Source organism: Artemia sp. Qi Xiang Cuo, chromosome 8 (assembly GCF_049724085.1).
Source record: "Artemia sp. Qi Xiang Cuo chromosome 8, ASM4972408v1, whole genome shotgun sequence".
Lineage (NCBI taxonomy): Eukaryota > Metazoa > Arthropoda > Branchiopoda > Anostraca > Artemiidae > Artemia > Artemia sp. Qi Xiang Cuo.
In genome coordinates, this window is record NC_142801.1 from 25,978,862 (window position 1) to 25,994,992 (window position 16,131).

Genomic DNA, 16,131 nt, shown 5'->3' on the forward strand with positions numbered 1-16,131 from the left:
CTGTAATTTCATTGTAGAAAATTACTGTGACAGAACACAGATCATCGGAGGGATTCTGATTATAATCCTCCAGGATGTTGCCGGGGGGGTTACTAGTGGCTTTTTTTTAAGACGATATTATGCATTTAGGAGCTCATTAATAGTGTCGCGTTCGTAGGGTTATTAGCGAGATGGAATAACGAAAAAATTTGTAGATGAAGGAGGCACACTTGTGCCTCTATAAAGAGGCGACCCACCACAATGTTAAGTGATTTCAGGTCCTAGAGGTCGCAGAGAGACGGCAGTGATCGCATTTTGTAGCCCAAGCTCAAACTAAGAAACTTGCAAAATTTCATCCTCCTCCGACTTTATCTTCATGGGATAAACTGGGCCGGAAGTTTGGACCCTCAAACCACAGCTTCCCGCTAACGTTGTATAATGGGACTGAAATATAGAGGTTAAGCTTTTCTAGGGCCCGGGAGCCTATCCTCGAAATTTCAACTCAATCCGATCAGTTCTTCCCTGTTTTCAAAAAACCAAATATCGCCACTTAAAATTCATCATTTCTTTTTTTTTCTTAGCCACGCCTACAGGCCACAGTTGGCAACGGATCCGGTTGAATGAGGACTCATTTGAAGCAGAATTCGACCTGTTAGGGCCTTTTGATATTTTCAGACCGAAAAAATTATCCCCCGAATTTACATTTACGAAAAACCTTGTTTTCCTATATTAGCCCATGTTAATTTTTTCCACCACAACCCCCCTTTAACGTTGTCTGATCGGGCTGAAATTTAGAGGATAAGCTTTCCTGGGGCCTGGGAAATTATCCTCGAAATTTCAGCTCAATCTAATAATCTCCTTCCCTGTTTTCCAAAAACCAAATATCAAGTTTTGCTTGCGTCAAAAAGATTCATCAATTTACTAAAAAACAATTTCAATTATGTCTCTTTAGTGTAGCGGTGAGACTCCTCTCTGTCAGGCGGAAAACCCGAGTTCGATTCACCGTTAGATCAAATTTTTTATATACTGAATTTAAATTAAAAAAAAACTCAGTTTCTTTTTTAAATTATTTGAAAAAAATTATGTTTTCTAAAGAGTTAAAAAGGCTGAGTTACAAGGTCGACCCTTAAAACACCCTGTCGAGAAAGAAAAGAATAATACACAATCATCTAACAGTTAGTCAAGCAATAATAAGTAATAAACTGCACAAAAACGTGCAGAAATTATTTGAAAAAAACTACGTTTTCTAAAGAGTTAAAGAGGCTGAGTTACAAGGTCGAACCTTAAAACGTACAGGGATTAGGAGGCACAGTTGGGGGGCTGCCGCCCCCAAACCCCCACTTTCGCAGCCTTTAAATAAAAAAAAAGTTTTTTAAACTGAAAGTAAGGAGCGACATTAAATCTTAAAACGAACAGAAATTATTCCGTATATGAAAGAGGCTGTGCCCTCCTCAACGCCTCGCTCTTTACGCTAAAGTTTGACTTTCTCACAACTCTTTTTTTAAACAATAAAAACTTTAGCGTAAAGAGCGAGGCGTTGAGGAGGGCACAGCCTCTTTCATATACGGAATAATTTCTGTTCGTTTTAAGATTTAATGTCGCTCCTTACTTTCAGTTTAAAAATTTTTTTTTTTAGTTAAAGGCTGCGAAAGTGGGGGGTTTGGGGGGCGGCAGCCCCCCGACTGTGCCTCCTAATCCCTGTACGTTTTAAGGTTCGACCTTGTAACTCAGCCTCTTTAACTCTTTAGAAAACGTAGTTTTTTTACAAATAATTATATAATAGGTACAGTTCAAAGCAAGTGTTCGCATACATTTGCTCTGATGAAAGAGATTGTGTAGAACCAGAGTAACGGAAATATGTTCATGATGAGAGCGAACAGTGAACAATTGCAGCATATGCTGGGACCATTGTTCAATAGATTTAGCCAGATCGTCAATGATCAATCAAGAGTTTGGTTCAATAATGTTGAAATCATCAAGTCCCTGTATGAACTGTTATCTGTGCCAATCCCATGGCAGCAATTGCTTTTATTTTATCGTATGACTCCTGCCAAATACTATAGCAATAGTAGATTTTTTTCGGCTTTTCCGCAAACATTTTATCACAATTTTTAATTATTTTAGTTAAGAGTGTTGTTTTGCCCGACATTGAGGGCCCACACAGAAACGATCTGAATGGTGTTTTAAATTGATACATGTTCCTTTCAACAGTTCACCTGGACAACTAACTGTAGACCCTAATTGTCTAATGACTAAATAATTTCCCTACTACTACTCTGTTCTTCATGAAGAAGAAAACGAATAAAGAATCATATTTTTTTCTTTTACTATATGCGCATAAAAAAAAGTAACAATACATTTAAAAAAAATACACTTTTTAAAATTTATTTATAATAAATACAACATTTACATGGGTACACACAGAGAGAAAAAACACTTTTTTTGTTTATTTACAGAAAAAAAGATACAACATTAAATTAGAGAGAGAGCACTTGAAAAAAAATCTGCTCTAAGTAAAAAAAAAGATAACTTTGGTGACGGTGCGCCCCCCGCGCTGGCGGCAGCCGGCCCCCCCCCCCCCCGCCGCCGCGAGGCCCCCCCCCAAAGGTTTTTTAGGAAATAATTTACAGGACTTTATTTAAACCGAGACTTTCCCTATGGGCAATACATTCGGCCCGGTCTGAAGTTAAATAGTGACCAAGGGGGAGGGTAGTCACACCATCTTGACAAACATAGATCTTGTCGGAAATGGTACTCATGGCTATTTTTTCTACATTTACAGTAAAGTTCCCGTAGTTGTGGGAACGAATTGCCAACAATTTGGCTCGTGGAATTGTATTTTCAGTAATACAATTCCTGTAAATGTTCATGTCGAAATTCTTATCCACATAGCGCATGGGTACTCCTTTGCAACGTTTCTTGATTCCCTTATCGTGTGTCTGTATAAAGCACACCTTCGTACCAGCGAACATACCACGACAAATCAAGTCGATTGCTGTTTCAGATTTTAAAAATAAAAGCTGATTTGGCGCCCCACGTTTCACTAGTTCTGGATTAAGACCACTCCCGTTAGTGTAGTCCATTCGTGAACTGATACTTTAACCATGTGCCAAATCATCAATTAGATTTGGGGTTTTTACTTTTAACAGTAGAGAATCCGTGTCACCGAAGTAGACCTCTACTTGCCCCTTTTCCGGCCACTGTACCCTAGCCACATTGTAGTAGGACTCCAACATGAGCTTTTTAGAGATCTACGGTCGAGCACTTCCAGGAGCAATTTTTTTTATTCAGGACAATGTGTCCTTTTTTCCTATTCAAAAGTGCCAAATATGGACCAAGGATTGCGAAGAACGTAAAGTTGTTATTTGCACTCATTCGAGAACTGTTTTTGGGGTTGGTCACGACGTCACAACAAATCCTATTGCGAACACTCTCACAATTTTTGCAAAGAGCCGAATTCAAAATGAGTTTATAAAATTCTTTTTCGGCTTTCATCTGTGCTTCAGAACGTTTGCTGACAAAAGTGTCAAAAAACGTTTTCAAATAGGGTTTTTGACTAAACTCGAGTGCTCGGTGAACCTTTGTGACGTTGAAACCAGTGTTACACATCCATTTTAAAGTCATATAATGTACAACTATGCTTTTTTTCGGCAGAGAGTCAGCAATAAGTTTTTGTTTTGAAGGTGTCCAATACAATCCGTCCACCTCGACTAAACGCCTATTGCGAGGGCTCAAAGAGTCCCTAGTAACAGGTCTATTGATGCACGGGAAAACAAAATCCTTTACTGAATCGTGAAGCTCGACTGGTATCTCTCCATCAATTTAAAAAAACCATCCAACCGGCCCATTCTCCTCAACACTGTCAATGTTGGGGAAATAGGGAGCTTGAGGGTCATTGAGCCATTTATAGTCGCCGCAAGGTAGTGCATAATGAGACATGGCCGAGGGGTAGAGAGAATTCATATCGAGGAAAACTGCATCCGATTTTGTCCCCGTCTTCTCTCCTGTTGGATCAGTTTCCAAGATCCGTCCCCAGTGAAAAACAAACCCCCCCCTCATTGTCAGCTCGATGTACAAAGGCATGGCAAGACAAGTAAGTAGCTCGATTTTTTCCCCACTGATTTTTATGAAAAGGTCCTGCTCTAGCTGATGTGATGAAAAATAATAACCCAAAACCAGATTAGACTCCTAATAGATTTTATCCGTATTTCTACATATAAAGTATCACAGATTTGACTCGTCACTTATCAAGAACAGCTTCTAATAATCATAGCCATTTTTTCATACTCCAACGGCAAAAACTTTTTTAGAGAATCTGTCGACATCGAGGGTGCTCAGAGGAACATAAAAGATATCGCAAAATAATAAACTTGGTAGATTTGATTTCTCAGCGACTGTCAAAGAGTCACCGTACAGATCCGCGGGGGAGGGGTCCGTGGACGTCAGAAAATCGTACGAGTAACTGAGGAAATGTTGAGTTATAAGGGAGGATTCGGTGGAAATGTTATTGAGCTTATTCGCATGTGTTTCTTTACTCACCTAGCTGAAGAAACGACAGTTGGACTCTAAAAAGCGAATTTTATTCGTGTAATCAACGCCGGCTTCAACAAATTTCCACATAAATTCCAAAGCAAGCAACTTTTCCGATGATTTAGGTATGATTTTGTACGTATAGACGTCTATAACCCATGTATCATTTATTGTTCTATTTCTTTGAAGATGAGCCAATGCAGGTAGAACATACTTCAGATTGTAGTTAGCATTATGTATAAAAACCGGTAGAAAAAGCTGCTGTTTAATTTTTAAATTACACGAATTGTGAGCCCACCCACGAAAGGTTCTTTTACCCGTTGAATTGGGGTCAATAAGGTGATTATGGTCCTGCACCGCGTCTTTTGGAGCAAGGGCACCCCTACATACCCAGCAAATTGTTCCCTTTTTCAGTGCCAGTTGCTCTTTATCTGACAATTTCACTGGATAGTTTATATGGTGTAACCTTGAAATTGCCGTTTTTGCCGTTTTTACTAAGCAAACCAATAGTTTTTCCATAGTGCCCTCCTCATCCAGAATAAAAAAAAACTCTTCAAATTGCATTTTATTGTTGCAGTCGCGACGGGCATGCGCATAGGAACACGCAACTAGTGCGTGTTGCTTGACTATATTTGGCCTTGATGAGTCTGATACGTCAACCAGTCTTGTTTCACAATCCAAAGACACTTTATCAGCTTGTAGAAGGGAATTTTGGAAATTTTAAAATTGTAAAATGTCTTTGCCTTCTATCGGCCTTTCAATTCTCTGATTTCCGTGAAGTTTGTAATGCCCCGTGTGGTCTGAGAACGTTCGCTCGGATCTAAATGGGGAGAAGCACATGGGACAATAAAAGCGTTCTCCTTTGTTCTTGCCTCGACAGGGGAGTCGACTTATCTCTGTGACGGGAAAAAATGACCATAAGAATTTACATCTTTAGGAGGTTCGTAAATAATCCATACAAAATTTTTAACATTTTCCACTGACGGTGTCCTCACTGAATACAAAACTCCTTTTTATTCGGTTTTTTCCCCCCATCTACAAATTCAGTGTCTTACTGGAGAACAACCACCCCCCCCCCCAGATTTTCCTTTGCTTTATCGCAAATTGGTATTTATTTAAATGACACTGGATACTATACTACTAAACAGTCTAAATTTAAATTATGGACAATTTTTACACCGTTTTGAGCAACTTTGTCAAAATTTTTCATTGTTAAATCATCTTTTAATGTCTTTTGGCCTGCTGCTATAAATATATAGTTAAAGCATTGCAGCCCAATGTAAAATCTGGAACCATGAACCCCTCCCGTAGCCGACAAATCTGGGTGGCATTTTATTCTTTTACCCGCTCCCCTTAAAATAAAGTTTTTTTTAAATCTACTGAGATTCAGATCCATGCGTTCAATGTATAAAATTGTGGACCCACTACCCCTCTCATGAAACGTGTCCAAAGTTGAAATTAGTTTATTTACCCAGTTGAAAAAGTTGTCTTCGAAATCGTTAAGACCTGGGTAAAAAGTCTGGTTGCCTGTCTAAAAATGAAAATAAAAATATCCCCGGATGTTCCCTTTTGTAAGTAAACTTTTTGATTCACCGACGCTTTAATACCCCCTCTTGACCACCCCATTTCTGAATCTGAATCTCAATTTTTGCTCGAATTCGGTCGATATAGCTATGGAGAACTTTCACGGGGTCATTTAAAATAATGCCAGCGTTTTCCTCGGGGGAGCAAAAATCTACCCTGTATGTTTGCAAATGATCCATAGCAGATTATAACAAATAAAATTCACGTAAGTCAGGGGACATAACACTATTTTCATGTCCTGTCCCTGTTTGTTCAGGACTAAGTTCACTAATGGTTAAGCTATTGCTAAAAGTGTCCCCGGAAAAAACAGCTCCGGTTGTATTACTAGTACTACCTATATCAATGAGTGAAATGGTGGAGGAGGGTGACAGGGAATTGTCAATAACACCACCACCACTCCCAGTCTGTTCAATCACATTGGAGGGATGTGGCATGAGGTCTCCTAGTACTTGTTCCAAGGTGTTTGGGGACAATTGATCGAGCCAGCCTGTATTGTCCTGTGATGGAATTTCGTTGTGAGGACCCGGTTCAGATGCACAAGTAACATCACCTAAATGTTCACGCATAAAACTATCTGCCCACCCCGGGTCCTCAAGCATGTCAATATCGCAAGTTAAGTCCTCTAAGCTGGCTAGGTCCCTAATAAAATCATTAAGGAACCCCCTATGCCAATCACAATTCTCTAGAATTAGTTTAGGTTCATCCTTGAACTTTGATGTTGGTGACAGAATTGTTTCTGTAAATACACTTGCTTCATCACTCAATGGTGTCGGTGATGGGGCTATATTTTCAATCTATCGATAAAGCAAAGTTTTATTTTTTTATGTAAAATAATCATTATTTTTTTTATATAGTTAATAAACTCTGTTAATTTCTCGTAGTCATTGTCCCACCATCTGAGCAATTAAAAGAAGAAAAAAAAGTTACATTGCCATATGTCTTTCATAATGACAACTGAACATTTTAAGAAATATATATTTTTTTAGTCAGGAAAATTTAGTCTTATTCTTATAGGGCATATTAGAACATGGGAATGATAAAAAAAAACTAATGGTTTTATTACAAGAAGTTTTTAAAATGAAAACGCAAAATATTACTCCCATTCGAGTTACTGTACATCCTCATTATAACTCTCAATGAAATTCGACCATCGTTCAACCGACGCGGTATGCTGTATAAACACCTGCTCCTCAGCTTCGGTTAATGGACACGAATCCCATATGTCGGCGGTTGGTGGTGTTACTTTCTCAATAATCCGAATTTTCCTCTGTCTTTTGCCAACGGATTTTTATGAAGCTCAAGATGTAGTTGACCTAGACTAAATAACTGATATTAAGAGCAAAGAACTTTTTTTTTCTCCAACCATATCAACAATTAAAGTGCAATTAAAATGTTGGATGGTCCTTTTTAGAGCTCCCTCCCCCCTGGGGAGTACCTTAGGAACCGGGAACTTCCTTCGAGGTAGGAGGATCGATGCTCTTTCGATTTGAGATATCGGACTTCACAACACTGTTCAAATAGAACAGCCTCAAATTCTTTCTTGAAAGAATCTTTCAACGAAAACAATTGCTTGAAATGAGTTCGCCCAAAATAATGTTTCTTGGCCTAATTGTGAAGACATACTAGGAGATTATTAAAAAAAGACCTTTTTATTGTAAATAGATATCCTGTTACAAGAAACCCTACTTATTCAAATAATACCTTTTCGATTGGATTAAAATTCAGCTGTAGCAATGGGATAATTTGATAAGCCGATAATTTGATTAGCCGGATATGGACAAGGGCTTAGTGCAAAATATATAGCAGTTTAAGAATGATTTGTCAATTGTGAAATAGTGAATTGTTTGTTTTCATATAGTTAGTTTGTTTAAAGGAATATTGGAAGTATTGCATTAGAATACGTCTTGGTTAGAAGTTACAAGGTAAGTTTTTTTTTAGAAATGCATGATAAGCTATTTCAGTGTTATAAGCATTCCTTTATATACTGCTAATTTGGTTATTGAAAGAAAATGAAATAGTTTAGAAACAAATTTAAGTTATGCGATTGAGAAAATTTGTCTTATTTTTGAAAAATAAGGAAAAAAAAATATATACATTTACAAGTTCTGGCTGCACTTGTACATCAGAAGTCCCTGGCATGGCATGAAGAGGAGTGTTCCCTCCATCTTGATCAGATGAAGCTGATTCGAATTTCTTGCTAGGTTGCATAGAGACTCCTGGCTGGTCCGACGAACTAGCAAATCTGATTACTGTTGGCCTTGCAACTTGCATTGATGCAGTATCGATGTCGCTAGCTTGTATAGCGGAGTTTTCCACCCTTGTGGCCCACTGTCTTTTCGGTTTTTGACCGGACTGCATTGGGACTGACACTGACCGGGTAGTCTCGTCATCTCGCACTTTCTTTGATGGAGGAGGGGTACATTCTTCGCTATTTGCGGTACCCATAGCTCTCTTTACAGCTGAAGGGGCAGCAAATTCTTCATAATTTGCCTTAAAAAGAAGAGAAAAAATTAGTATCAAAACAATTCCCTTTTTTACAGAATAAAAATATTATCTGCACAAACAACCCCCTCTAACCATACGGAATCGAGGAACAAAGTCTCTCTCAAATTCCGTAAATCTCTTTTAAAAGATGCAGGAATGACATATTTAACGCCAAAATTTTATTTTTAACAGATGCCAAGTAAAGAAAAACTGTGTTAGAATTGGTCCATTGCCCTCTTCCCAGTCATATATTTTTATAAAAGCTTCGCGTACATACGAATATCATGGTACTAAACCCCCAAAATTTGAAATAAAAAAAATGACAAAATTTAATTAGCTAGCTCAATTCTTACTTATTCAGAATATTAACGGAGGGCATTGGACTCTCAATTCCATAGTATCAAAACACAAAAAGTTGACAATTATATATTTTTTATATGCAAAGCTTTTAAAACTTATATACCTAAATTACGAAACACTTAAAATCACAGAAAAAGGAAGAAAAAGACTCCTAGACATAGCCTAAACTAAAAAATTATTAAGTTTATAAAGGGTTCGCCCTCTAGCCTATATCTCACCCTATACTTAGCTAGCTCAATTCTTACTTATTCCGAATATTAATGGAGGGCATTAGGCTTTCAATTCCATAGTATCAAAACACAAAAAGTTGATAATTATATATTTTTTTATATGCAAAGCTTTTAAAACTTATAAGTGACGAAATACTTACAATTACAGAAAAAGGAAGAAAAAGACTCCTGGACATAGCCTAAACTAAAAAATTATTAAGTATATAAAGGGTTCGCCCTCTAGCCTATATCTCACCCTATACTTAGCTAGCTCAATTCTTACTTATTCAAAATATTAACAAGGGGGGGAGAAGATTAAGAATCCACAGATTATTCTGATTTAAACAGGGTGCAATATGTGCCTATTTTTGCATTAAAAAACTGGTGTTAAATAGGGGAAAGTAGGGGGAGCTGGAATTTTTTTTTATTCAATCAAATAAATATTTATATTTTCCTTTATTATCAAAATAAAATACTCATTGTTACAAATTTAGATTTTTTTTAGATGGATTTTCAGCTCTTAAACTAAGGTAAGCAGCATAGATTCTAAATTGTTTTAGTTCTTCTTCTAAAGACCAAAAGCGCCATTAGGCTACTATGATCTAAAATATCACTGAAATACATTTTCCAACAGTAAGTGGTAACGAACTACAAGTAAGGAGCAAATCGGGCTAATAGTAACCGAAACTCTAAAAAGGAAGCTTTTGTAACAATTAATACATTAAAAGAATCAACATTTTATTTTAATCCCAAATTACCGATCGAAAGCTAAGCACTTTTTAAAAATTTTTCCTGATTTTCAAAAACATCCCTAAAAAGGCCACTGATCTTGATAAAAATTGCACCATAAATTTCAGCCTATAAGAGAACTATGTAGAGGTTTCAGCTCCTAAGAAATAGGCTTCTAAGTGCATAAGTACCCTTAGTTCTAGTGCCTGTCTTAAGTAGTCAAAAAGATTAACCAGTTGCAAAGTGGTTGTTTCTGCCATTCTATTTAAATTTTTCATATACAATGAACCAAAATCAAAGTGAACATGCCTCTCTTTTTTGAATAGTTACTAAAATTGAAATACATGGATCGTTTAATATTTCAAAGAGGTAGCCAAACAGTGTAAGGAAGGAATTTCTTCCTTAACTTAATGACGAGACAATTTCTTTTTTATTATAATAATGAGAAAATTTTACTCACCAGAAGCTGCTTAGAAATTTCCATTTCTATGTAAATGTTCACAAAAAACACCAGTAGTGATAAGTTGAATGAACTATTCCAACCGATGAAGAACCTACTTTGAAACCTGAATATATAAAAAAAATAATTGAATATATTAACAGCAAAAACAAGACGCGCTGGTTTATATAATACAGGTTTATCACTAAAAAAGACATGTATATACCTTGAACTAGAAACTGCGTAAATCTCTTTTGAAAAAGTGTAATGCCCTGTAGAATAGAATACCTGCCAGAAAAACCCGTTTGGTACGGAGGGGTCAGCAAATTCAATAGATGGTTACTACTCATAGCTTGTTAAGGAGGATTGGAGAAGGATCATACCAGAGGTGTTCTTGCATGCCTCTGGTTAAGGGTTTTGGACCATGATTATTGCAATGATTCTGTTTTATGCTTCCAAGCTTTTTTAACTTAAGAAGTGACAACCTTGGTGTAGTTTTTAGTGCTATATCGCACATACGGATGGTATAATTCAGAGCTTCCTAAACTTTTTTTCATGATCTCATTTTGATTGCAAGTTTCCTGGCAACCCCATATAAATATAATTGTAAGACAAATAAATATTTTTTGATGATTCATTTATTAGGTAGTAATATATATATAATACACATGAAAATATATAGTTTTAGAATTTGTTTGAAAACATACAAAAAATCTAAACTAAAAATTCCACAAAAGTTAAAAATTTGTCTATTATAATTCCGAGAATTATATTCCCTATCTTTCATCAATTTTCTTTGAGATACTAGTTTTGTGGTAAAAACTTTTTAAATTATTTCTAGAATTTCTTATAAAGAATGTTCGATTTGCGTTCTGCTCTAAATTAACTCTCTCTTACCACATTTCTTTAAACATTTTTCTAAATAAATTAGCCCGAGAAAAGATAAACCTTAGGCACTTTGTAAGTTATATCTAATGCATTCGTTCAAGTACAGACATGGATTGCAATTAAATGTAATTATGTTTTTTTAAGTTCGACGATGGAAGCGTAGGGCCATGCGCAGGTATGGACATATGGACCTCGACAAAATTCGTTTGCTTCAGTTACTTTTCGCCTTTGAAGCTGTATATTTGCTGTTGATCATGAATACGTTTTGGACTTATGCGAACAATCGACAGTTTCCTCAGGTATGTTGTGTTATATTTATTTGACACATCATATACAACTCCGTCAATAAGTCCTTGGTCTCAAAACTTTACTTAACACTAACAGATTTCTAGTCGAAATTCCTTTTTAATTTAAGTTTAAACTTGCTTGTTTCCTGATAGGATCTGAACAAACCACCGCAAAGTGGCGCATTCTGCCATTTTGCGCCACAAAACAATTTGTACCCAAAGAGTGCCAAAATGCCAGAGAATAGGAAGTCTAGGCTAGCAAGTCTAAATTGTCCAAATAGAAAGTTTTGAGCCCCATTTTTATAAACAGCAGCGAAGTGGTGCTTTCTATCACGTTGTTTCACAAAATCTGCTTTTTTTGCTCGAAAGGAGCAGATTACCGGGGAATGCAAATTATAAAAAAAAAAACTCCGTCATAAATTGCCATATTGCCAAATGCCATTTTTCAGTATCATTTTTGGAGCGGTAAGGCTGAGAAGCATAACGAGAGACCTATTGTAATAGTCTTCACAGTTGAGAATTTTGAGCCGGGGGTTCACAATCTGCCCTCTTGCATACCCCCTCCCCCTCTTATTAAGTCAAAAATAAAACAACGCGCTTTGGACAAAAAAAAATACCAAACGAGTAAAATGGCACATATTCATTTCCAGTTATATGAAAATACTTCGATTTTTTATTTGCAAACTCTTAAAGATAGTGAGAATTACATGCCCCTCAGAGGGAAGGCGTCATAACATCTAACCGTCAGGAGTACTAACGTCAGGACATCGACAAAATCTGTCATAACATCGACAAAAAAAATCCGTCAGAACCACTAACCGTCATAACATCTAAAATTTTAAAATTTTAGTTTTTGGGGTTTAGGAGGAAAAAGGTACCTAGATTAGGTTAGTTAACGTATTTAATATATACTATGCTTCACCCCCCCCCCCCTGATGTGCAAACATATAGCCGAAATTTGTTTCTAAACAATAATATACTCATTTCTACTATATAAACTTATAAATTGTTTGTCGGTGTCCTGACGGTTAAATGTTATGACGTATAGCGCTTGTGACGGTTAGTCGAAATGGTAGCCCTCTCCCCCTCAAACTCTTTATTTACGTGACAAAGTTGCTCATAAATTTGAAAATTTAGGGGATATGAAAGGTAAAACTTATTGCAATGCCCTAAACAATCATGTTGACTTCTTTAGTTTCATTTTTCTGTAAAATTCATTTGTGTGCATAAAAAAACGAGCAAAAATTCACAAGGCCGTATCAAGGGGGTTACTCGGTTTGAACCCCCCCCCTGAAATTTTTGACCAAGTTGAAAATTAGTCTAAAAAATACCTGTAAAAGCAAAACCTTACCAGAAAAAAATATGCTCCCACGCTAAATGCTATTGCATTTTGTGGGTAAACGATTCTGATCAGCTTACGCAATTAGGTAACCGTAGGTAACCCCATGTTCACCTGAACTTGCATAGTAAATTAGGGTTAATATCCACTACTATCCTATTGCATTTTGTGGCATACAAAAATCCTATTGAAATTTTGTGGGTAAACGGTTGTGATCAGCTTACACAATTAGGTAACCCCATGTTCACCTTATTATGCAAGGTCAGGCCTTGCAAGTAGAGATGCCCCTATTGATCGTGTCACGCACCCCTGCTGCCATCTACAATTTAGTTTAATGCTGACGGGACATAATTTATTCAAGGATTATCGATCGAGTCTAATGTGTGTGTGTGTCAAGGTCAATCGATCTGTTGTTGTTTGGCCACGAGCGACTGAGATGAGGGGTGATTTTCATAATGGAGGGGTGACATAATTGATTCACGGATTATCGATCGAGTCTAATGTGGGTGTGTCAAGGTCAATCGATCTGTTGTTGTTTGGCCACGTGCGACTTACATGAGGGACGATTTACATAATCGAGGGGTGAATTATTTATTCAAGGATTATCGATAGAGTCTAATGTGGGTGTGTCAAGGTCAATCGATCTGTTGTTGTTTGGCCACGTGCGAATGACATGAGGGACGATTTACATAATCGATGGGGGAATAATTGATTCACTAGCATGGGGACTTATGAAACAATATGGTCATAGAGTCCCTAGGGGGAAAGATTACGTAATCGCTCAATGACCTCTTTTTTCAAGGTCGATTTATTTGATGTTTTTCTCGGCTAGCCTGGCCTGAGAACTTGATTTACATAATCGCTAGGTGAAATTATTGATTCACGAGGGGGGCATTAAGAAACAGACCTGGATTAATTGTTGGTTGGCTATCCTGGCCTGAGAACTTGATTTACATACTCGTTATGTGAAATTATTGATTCACGAATTGGGCATTATTACACAAACAGGGCGTCTTTGTTGTTAGGTGAGCCTGGCCTGAGAAACTGATATACATAATAAATGGGGGGCTTACTGATTCGCGAAGTGGAGACTTAAGAAACAGTAATGCTTCTTTAATCTGTATTCATGAGGGAGTTATTTATTATTGTTGTTTTGGACAAGTGCATGCTAGGGGTGAATGTCATGGTGTCCTGGAACAGGAAACAGTTAGATCACGTGTTTCCTTCTCAGCCAATCATCGAGTCGGATACATCCTCCTTCTCAGCCAATCAGAGACGTGCTTACATATGATTTTCCCGTTACATAACAATTCACTCTTGAGATTTCGTATATAACATGTCTGCACTGTGATTAAATTATTAGAAAGTTCCTAAACACAGTTCAATCAACTAGAATGGTTACTTTTGATGAAGTTGAAGCCTTGGCAACTATAATTTACCATGTAAGTTCTGTTTTATTTTCAAAATTTTTTTCCGTGGTCACCCTCTCCCCGCTTCGGGTCACCCCCCCCCCTATACAAACGCCCCGATATGCTGTTTATACTCGAAAAAAACTGTAAAAAAAGCACTTTTTTAGTTCAGTAAACCCCCTCCTTCCTTCCCCCTCTGTTTACGACCACAATTCTGTTTTTGATAAATTCCGTATCTTATCTAAAAGCAACTGTCAACTTTCTGTCATTCCCTTAATATACTATCCGCTATGGCTTGACTTACAGATTTCTCGCAACGATTTAATTATCTGATAATTACTGACACCCCTTTAAAGTACATCCGGCTTTGATAAATATACAAGAATTTGGATAGCGGCTTAACCAAAGGTTTCTCTTTAAGAAAAAGATACATTGCTTTATTATGCGTAAATTGAATAGCATTTTTACCATATCTTTCGGTGTGGGGGGAGGGGATATTTTTCCATGTCTTTTCTCAGGGATATTTTCCGTGGGGTTATTTTCCGTGGTCTGTTTTTCTGGGGGGTGTGATAAATATATAAACTAGGCCGGCCTTTGAACGGTTCAGTGAGCCATAATTCTCAGATTCAAAAGGATGCGATATCTTTCGGTGGTGGGGGGAGGGGATATTATCCCATGTCTTTTTTCTCAGGGATATTTTCCGTGGGGTTTATTTTCCGTGGTCTGTTTTTTTGGGGGTGTGATAAATATACAAACTATGCCGGCCTTTGAACGGTTCAGTGAGCCATAATTCTCAGATTCAAAAGGATGCGATATCTTTCGGGGGTGGGGGGAGGGGATATTTACAAATTTCTTTTTTATACGGGAGATTGTCCTGGGGGGTTCTTTGCAGTGTGATGTTTTTCTGGGGGTGTGATAAATATACAAACTAGGCCGGCCTTTGAACGCATCAGTGAGCCGTAATTCTCAGATTCAAAAGGATGCGATATCTTTAGGTGGTGGGGAGGGGTTATTTTTACATGACTTTTCTCAGGGATATTTTCAGTGGGGTTATTTTCCGTGGTCTGTCCTCCTCCCTCCTCCTCCCTCCTCCAACCTCCTCCTCCTCCTCCCCCTCCTCCTCCTCCTCCCACCTCCTCCCACCTCCTCCCTCCTTCTCCTCCTCCCCTCCCCCCCATCCCATTCCCTCCCCATTTTTTTTACTTTTTTTGTGCATTGAGACACAGAACGACCCCCTCCCCCGGCCCCTCCCCCCTCCAAAGGTCTGATTTTTTCAAAGTTCATTTTGAATTTCTTTCATTGAAATGCAAGAGTTGGAATATTTCACTAGTGTTTGGTTGCGGTTTACCATGTCACAGTTACATTCCATTAATTTTTCAAAGTTCATTTTGAATTTCTTTCGTTGAAATGAAAGAGTTGGAATATTTCACTAGTGTTTGGTGGCGGTTTAACTTGTCACAGCTACATTTTCTTTATTTTTCAAAGTTCATTTTGAATTTCTTTTATTGAAATGCAATAGTTGGTATATTTCACTAGTGTTTGGTTGTGGTTTACCTTGTCACAGTTACATTTTCTTGATTTTTCAAAGCTCATTTTGAATTTCTTTCGTTGAAAAGCAAGAGTTGTACTATTTCAGTTTTTTGGGCGTAGTGTGTACCTTTACCCTTGTGATTGTACATTATTTTTCAATGCACAAGTGAATTTCTTTCATTGTAAAGCAATATTCGGTACAATAAAGTAGTATTTGGTTATGATCTAAATTCTCGCATTTAAATTTTCTTGATTTTTAACAGCCCATTTTGCATATCAATAGTAGAAGATCTAGATTTGTACAAGTTCAGTGGTGTTTGCTTACGGTTCAACATATCAAAGTTACATCTTCTTGATTTTTCAA

The 16,131-nt window shown here is 37.3% G+C and overlaps 1 protein-coding gene across 1 annotated transcript in view; it reads right to left on the reverse strand.

Moving 5' to 3' along the window:
* Nucleotides 1-16,131, reverse strand: part of LOC148949278 (uncharacterized) — a 328,547-nt gene that overhangs the window by 162,772 nt on the left and 149,644 nt on the right. The window lies entirely within an intron of this gene.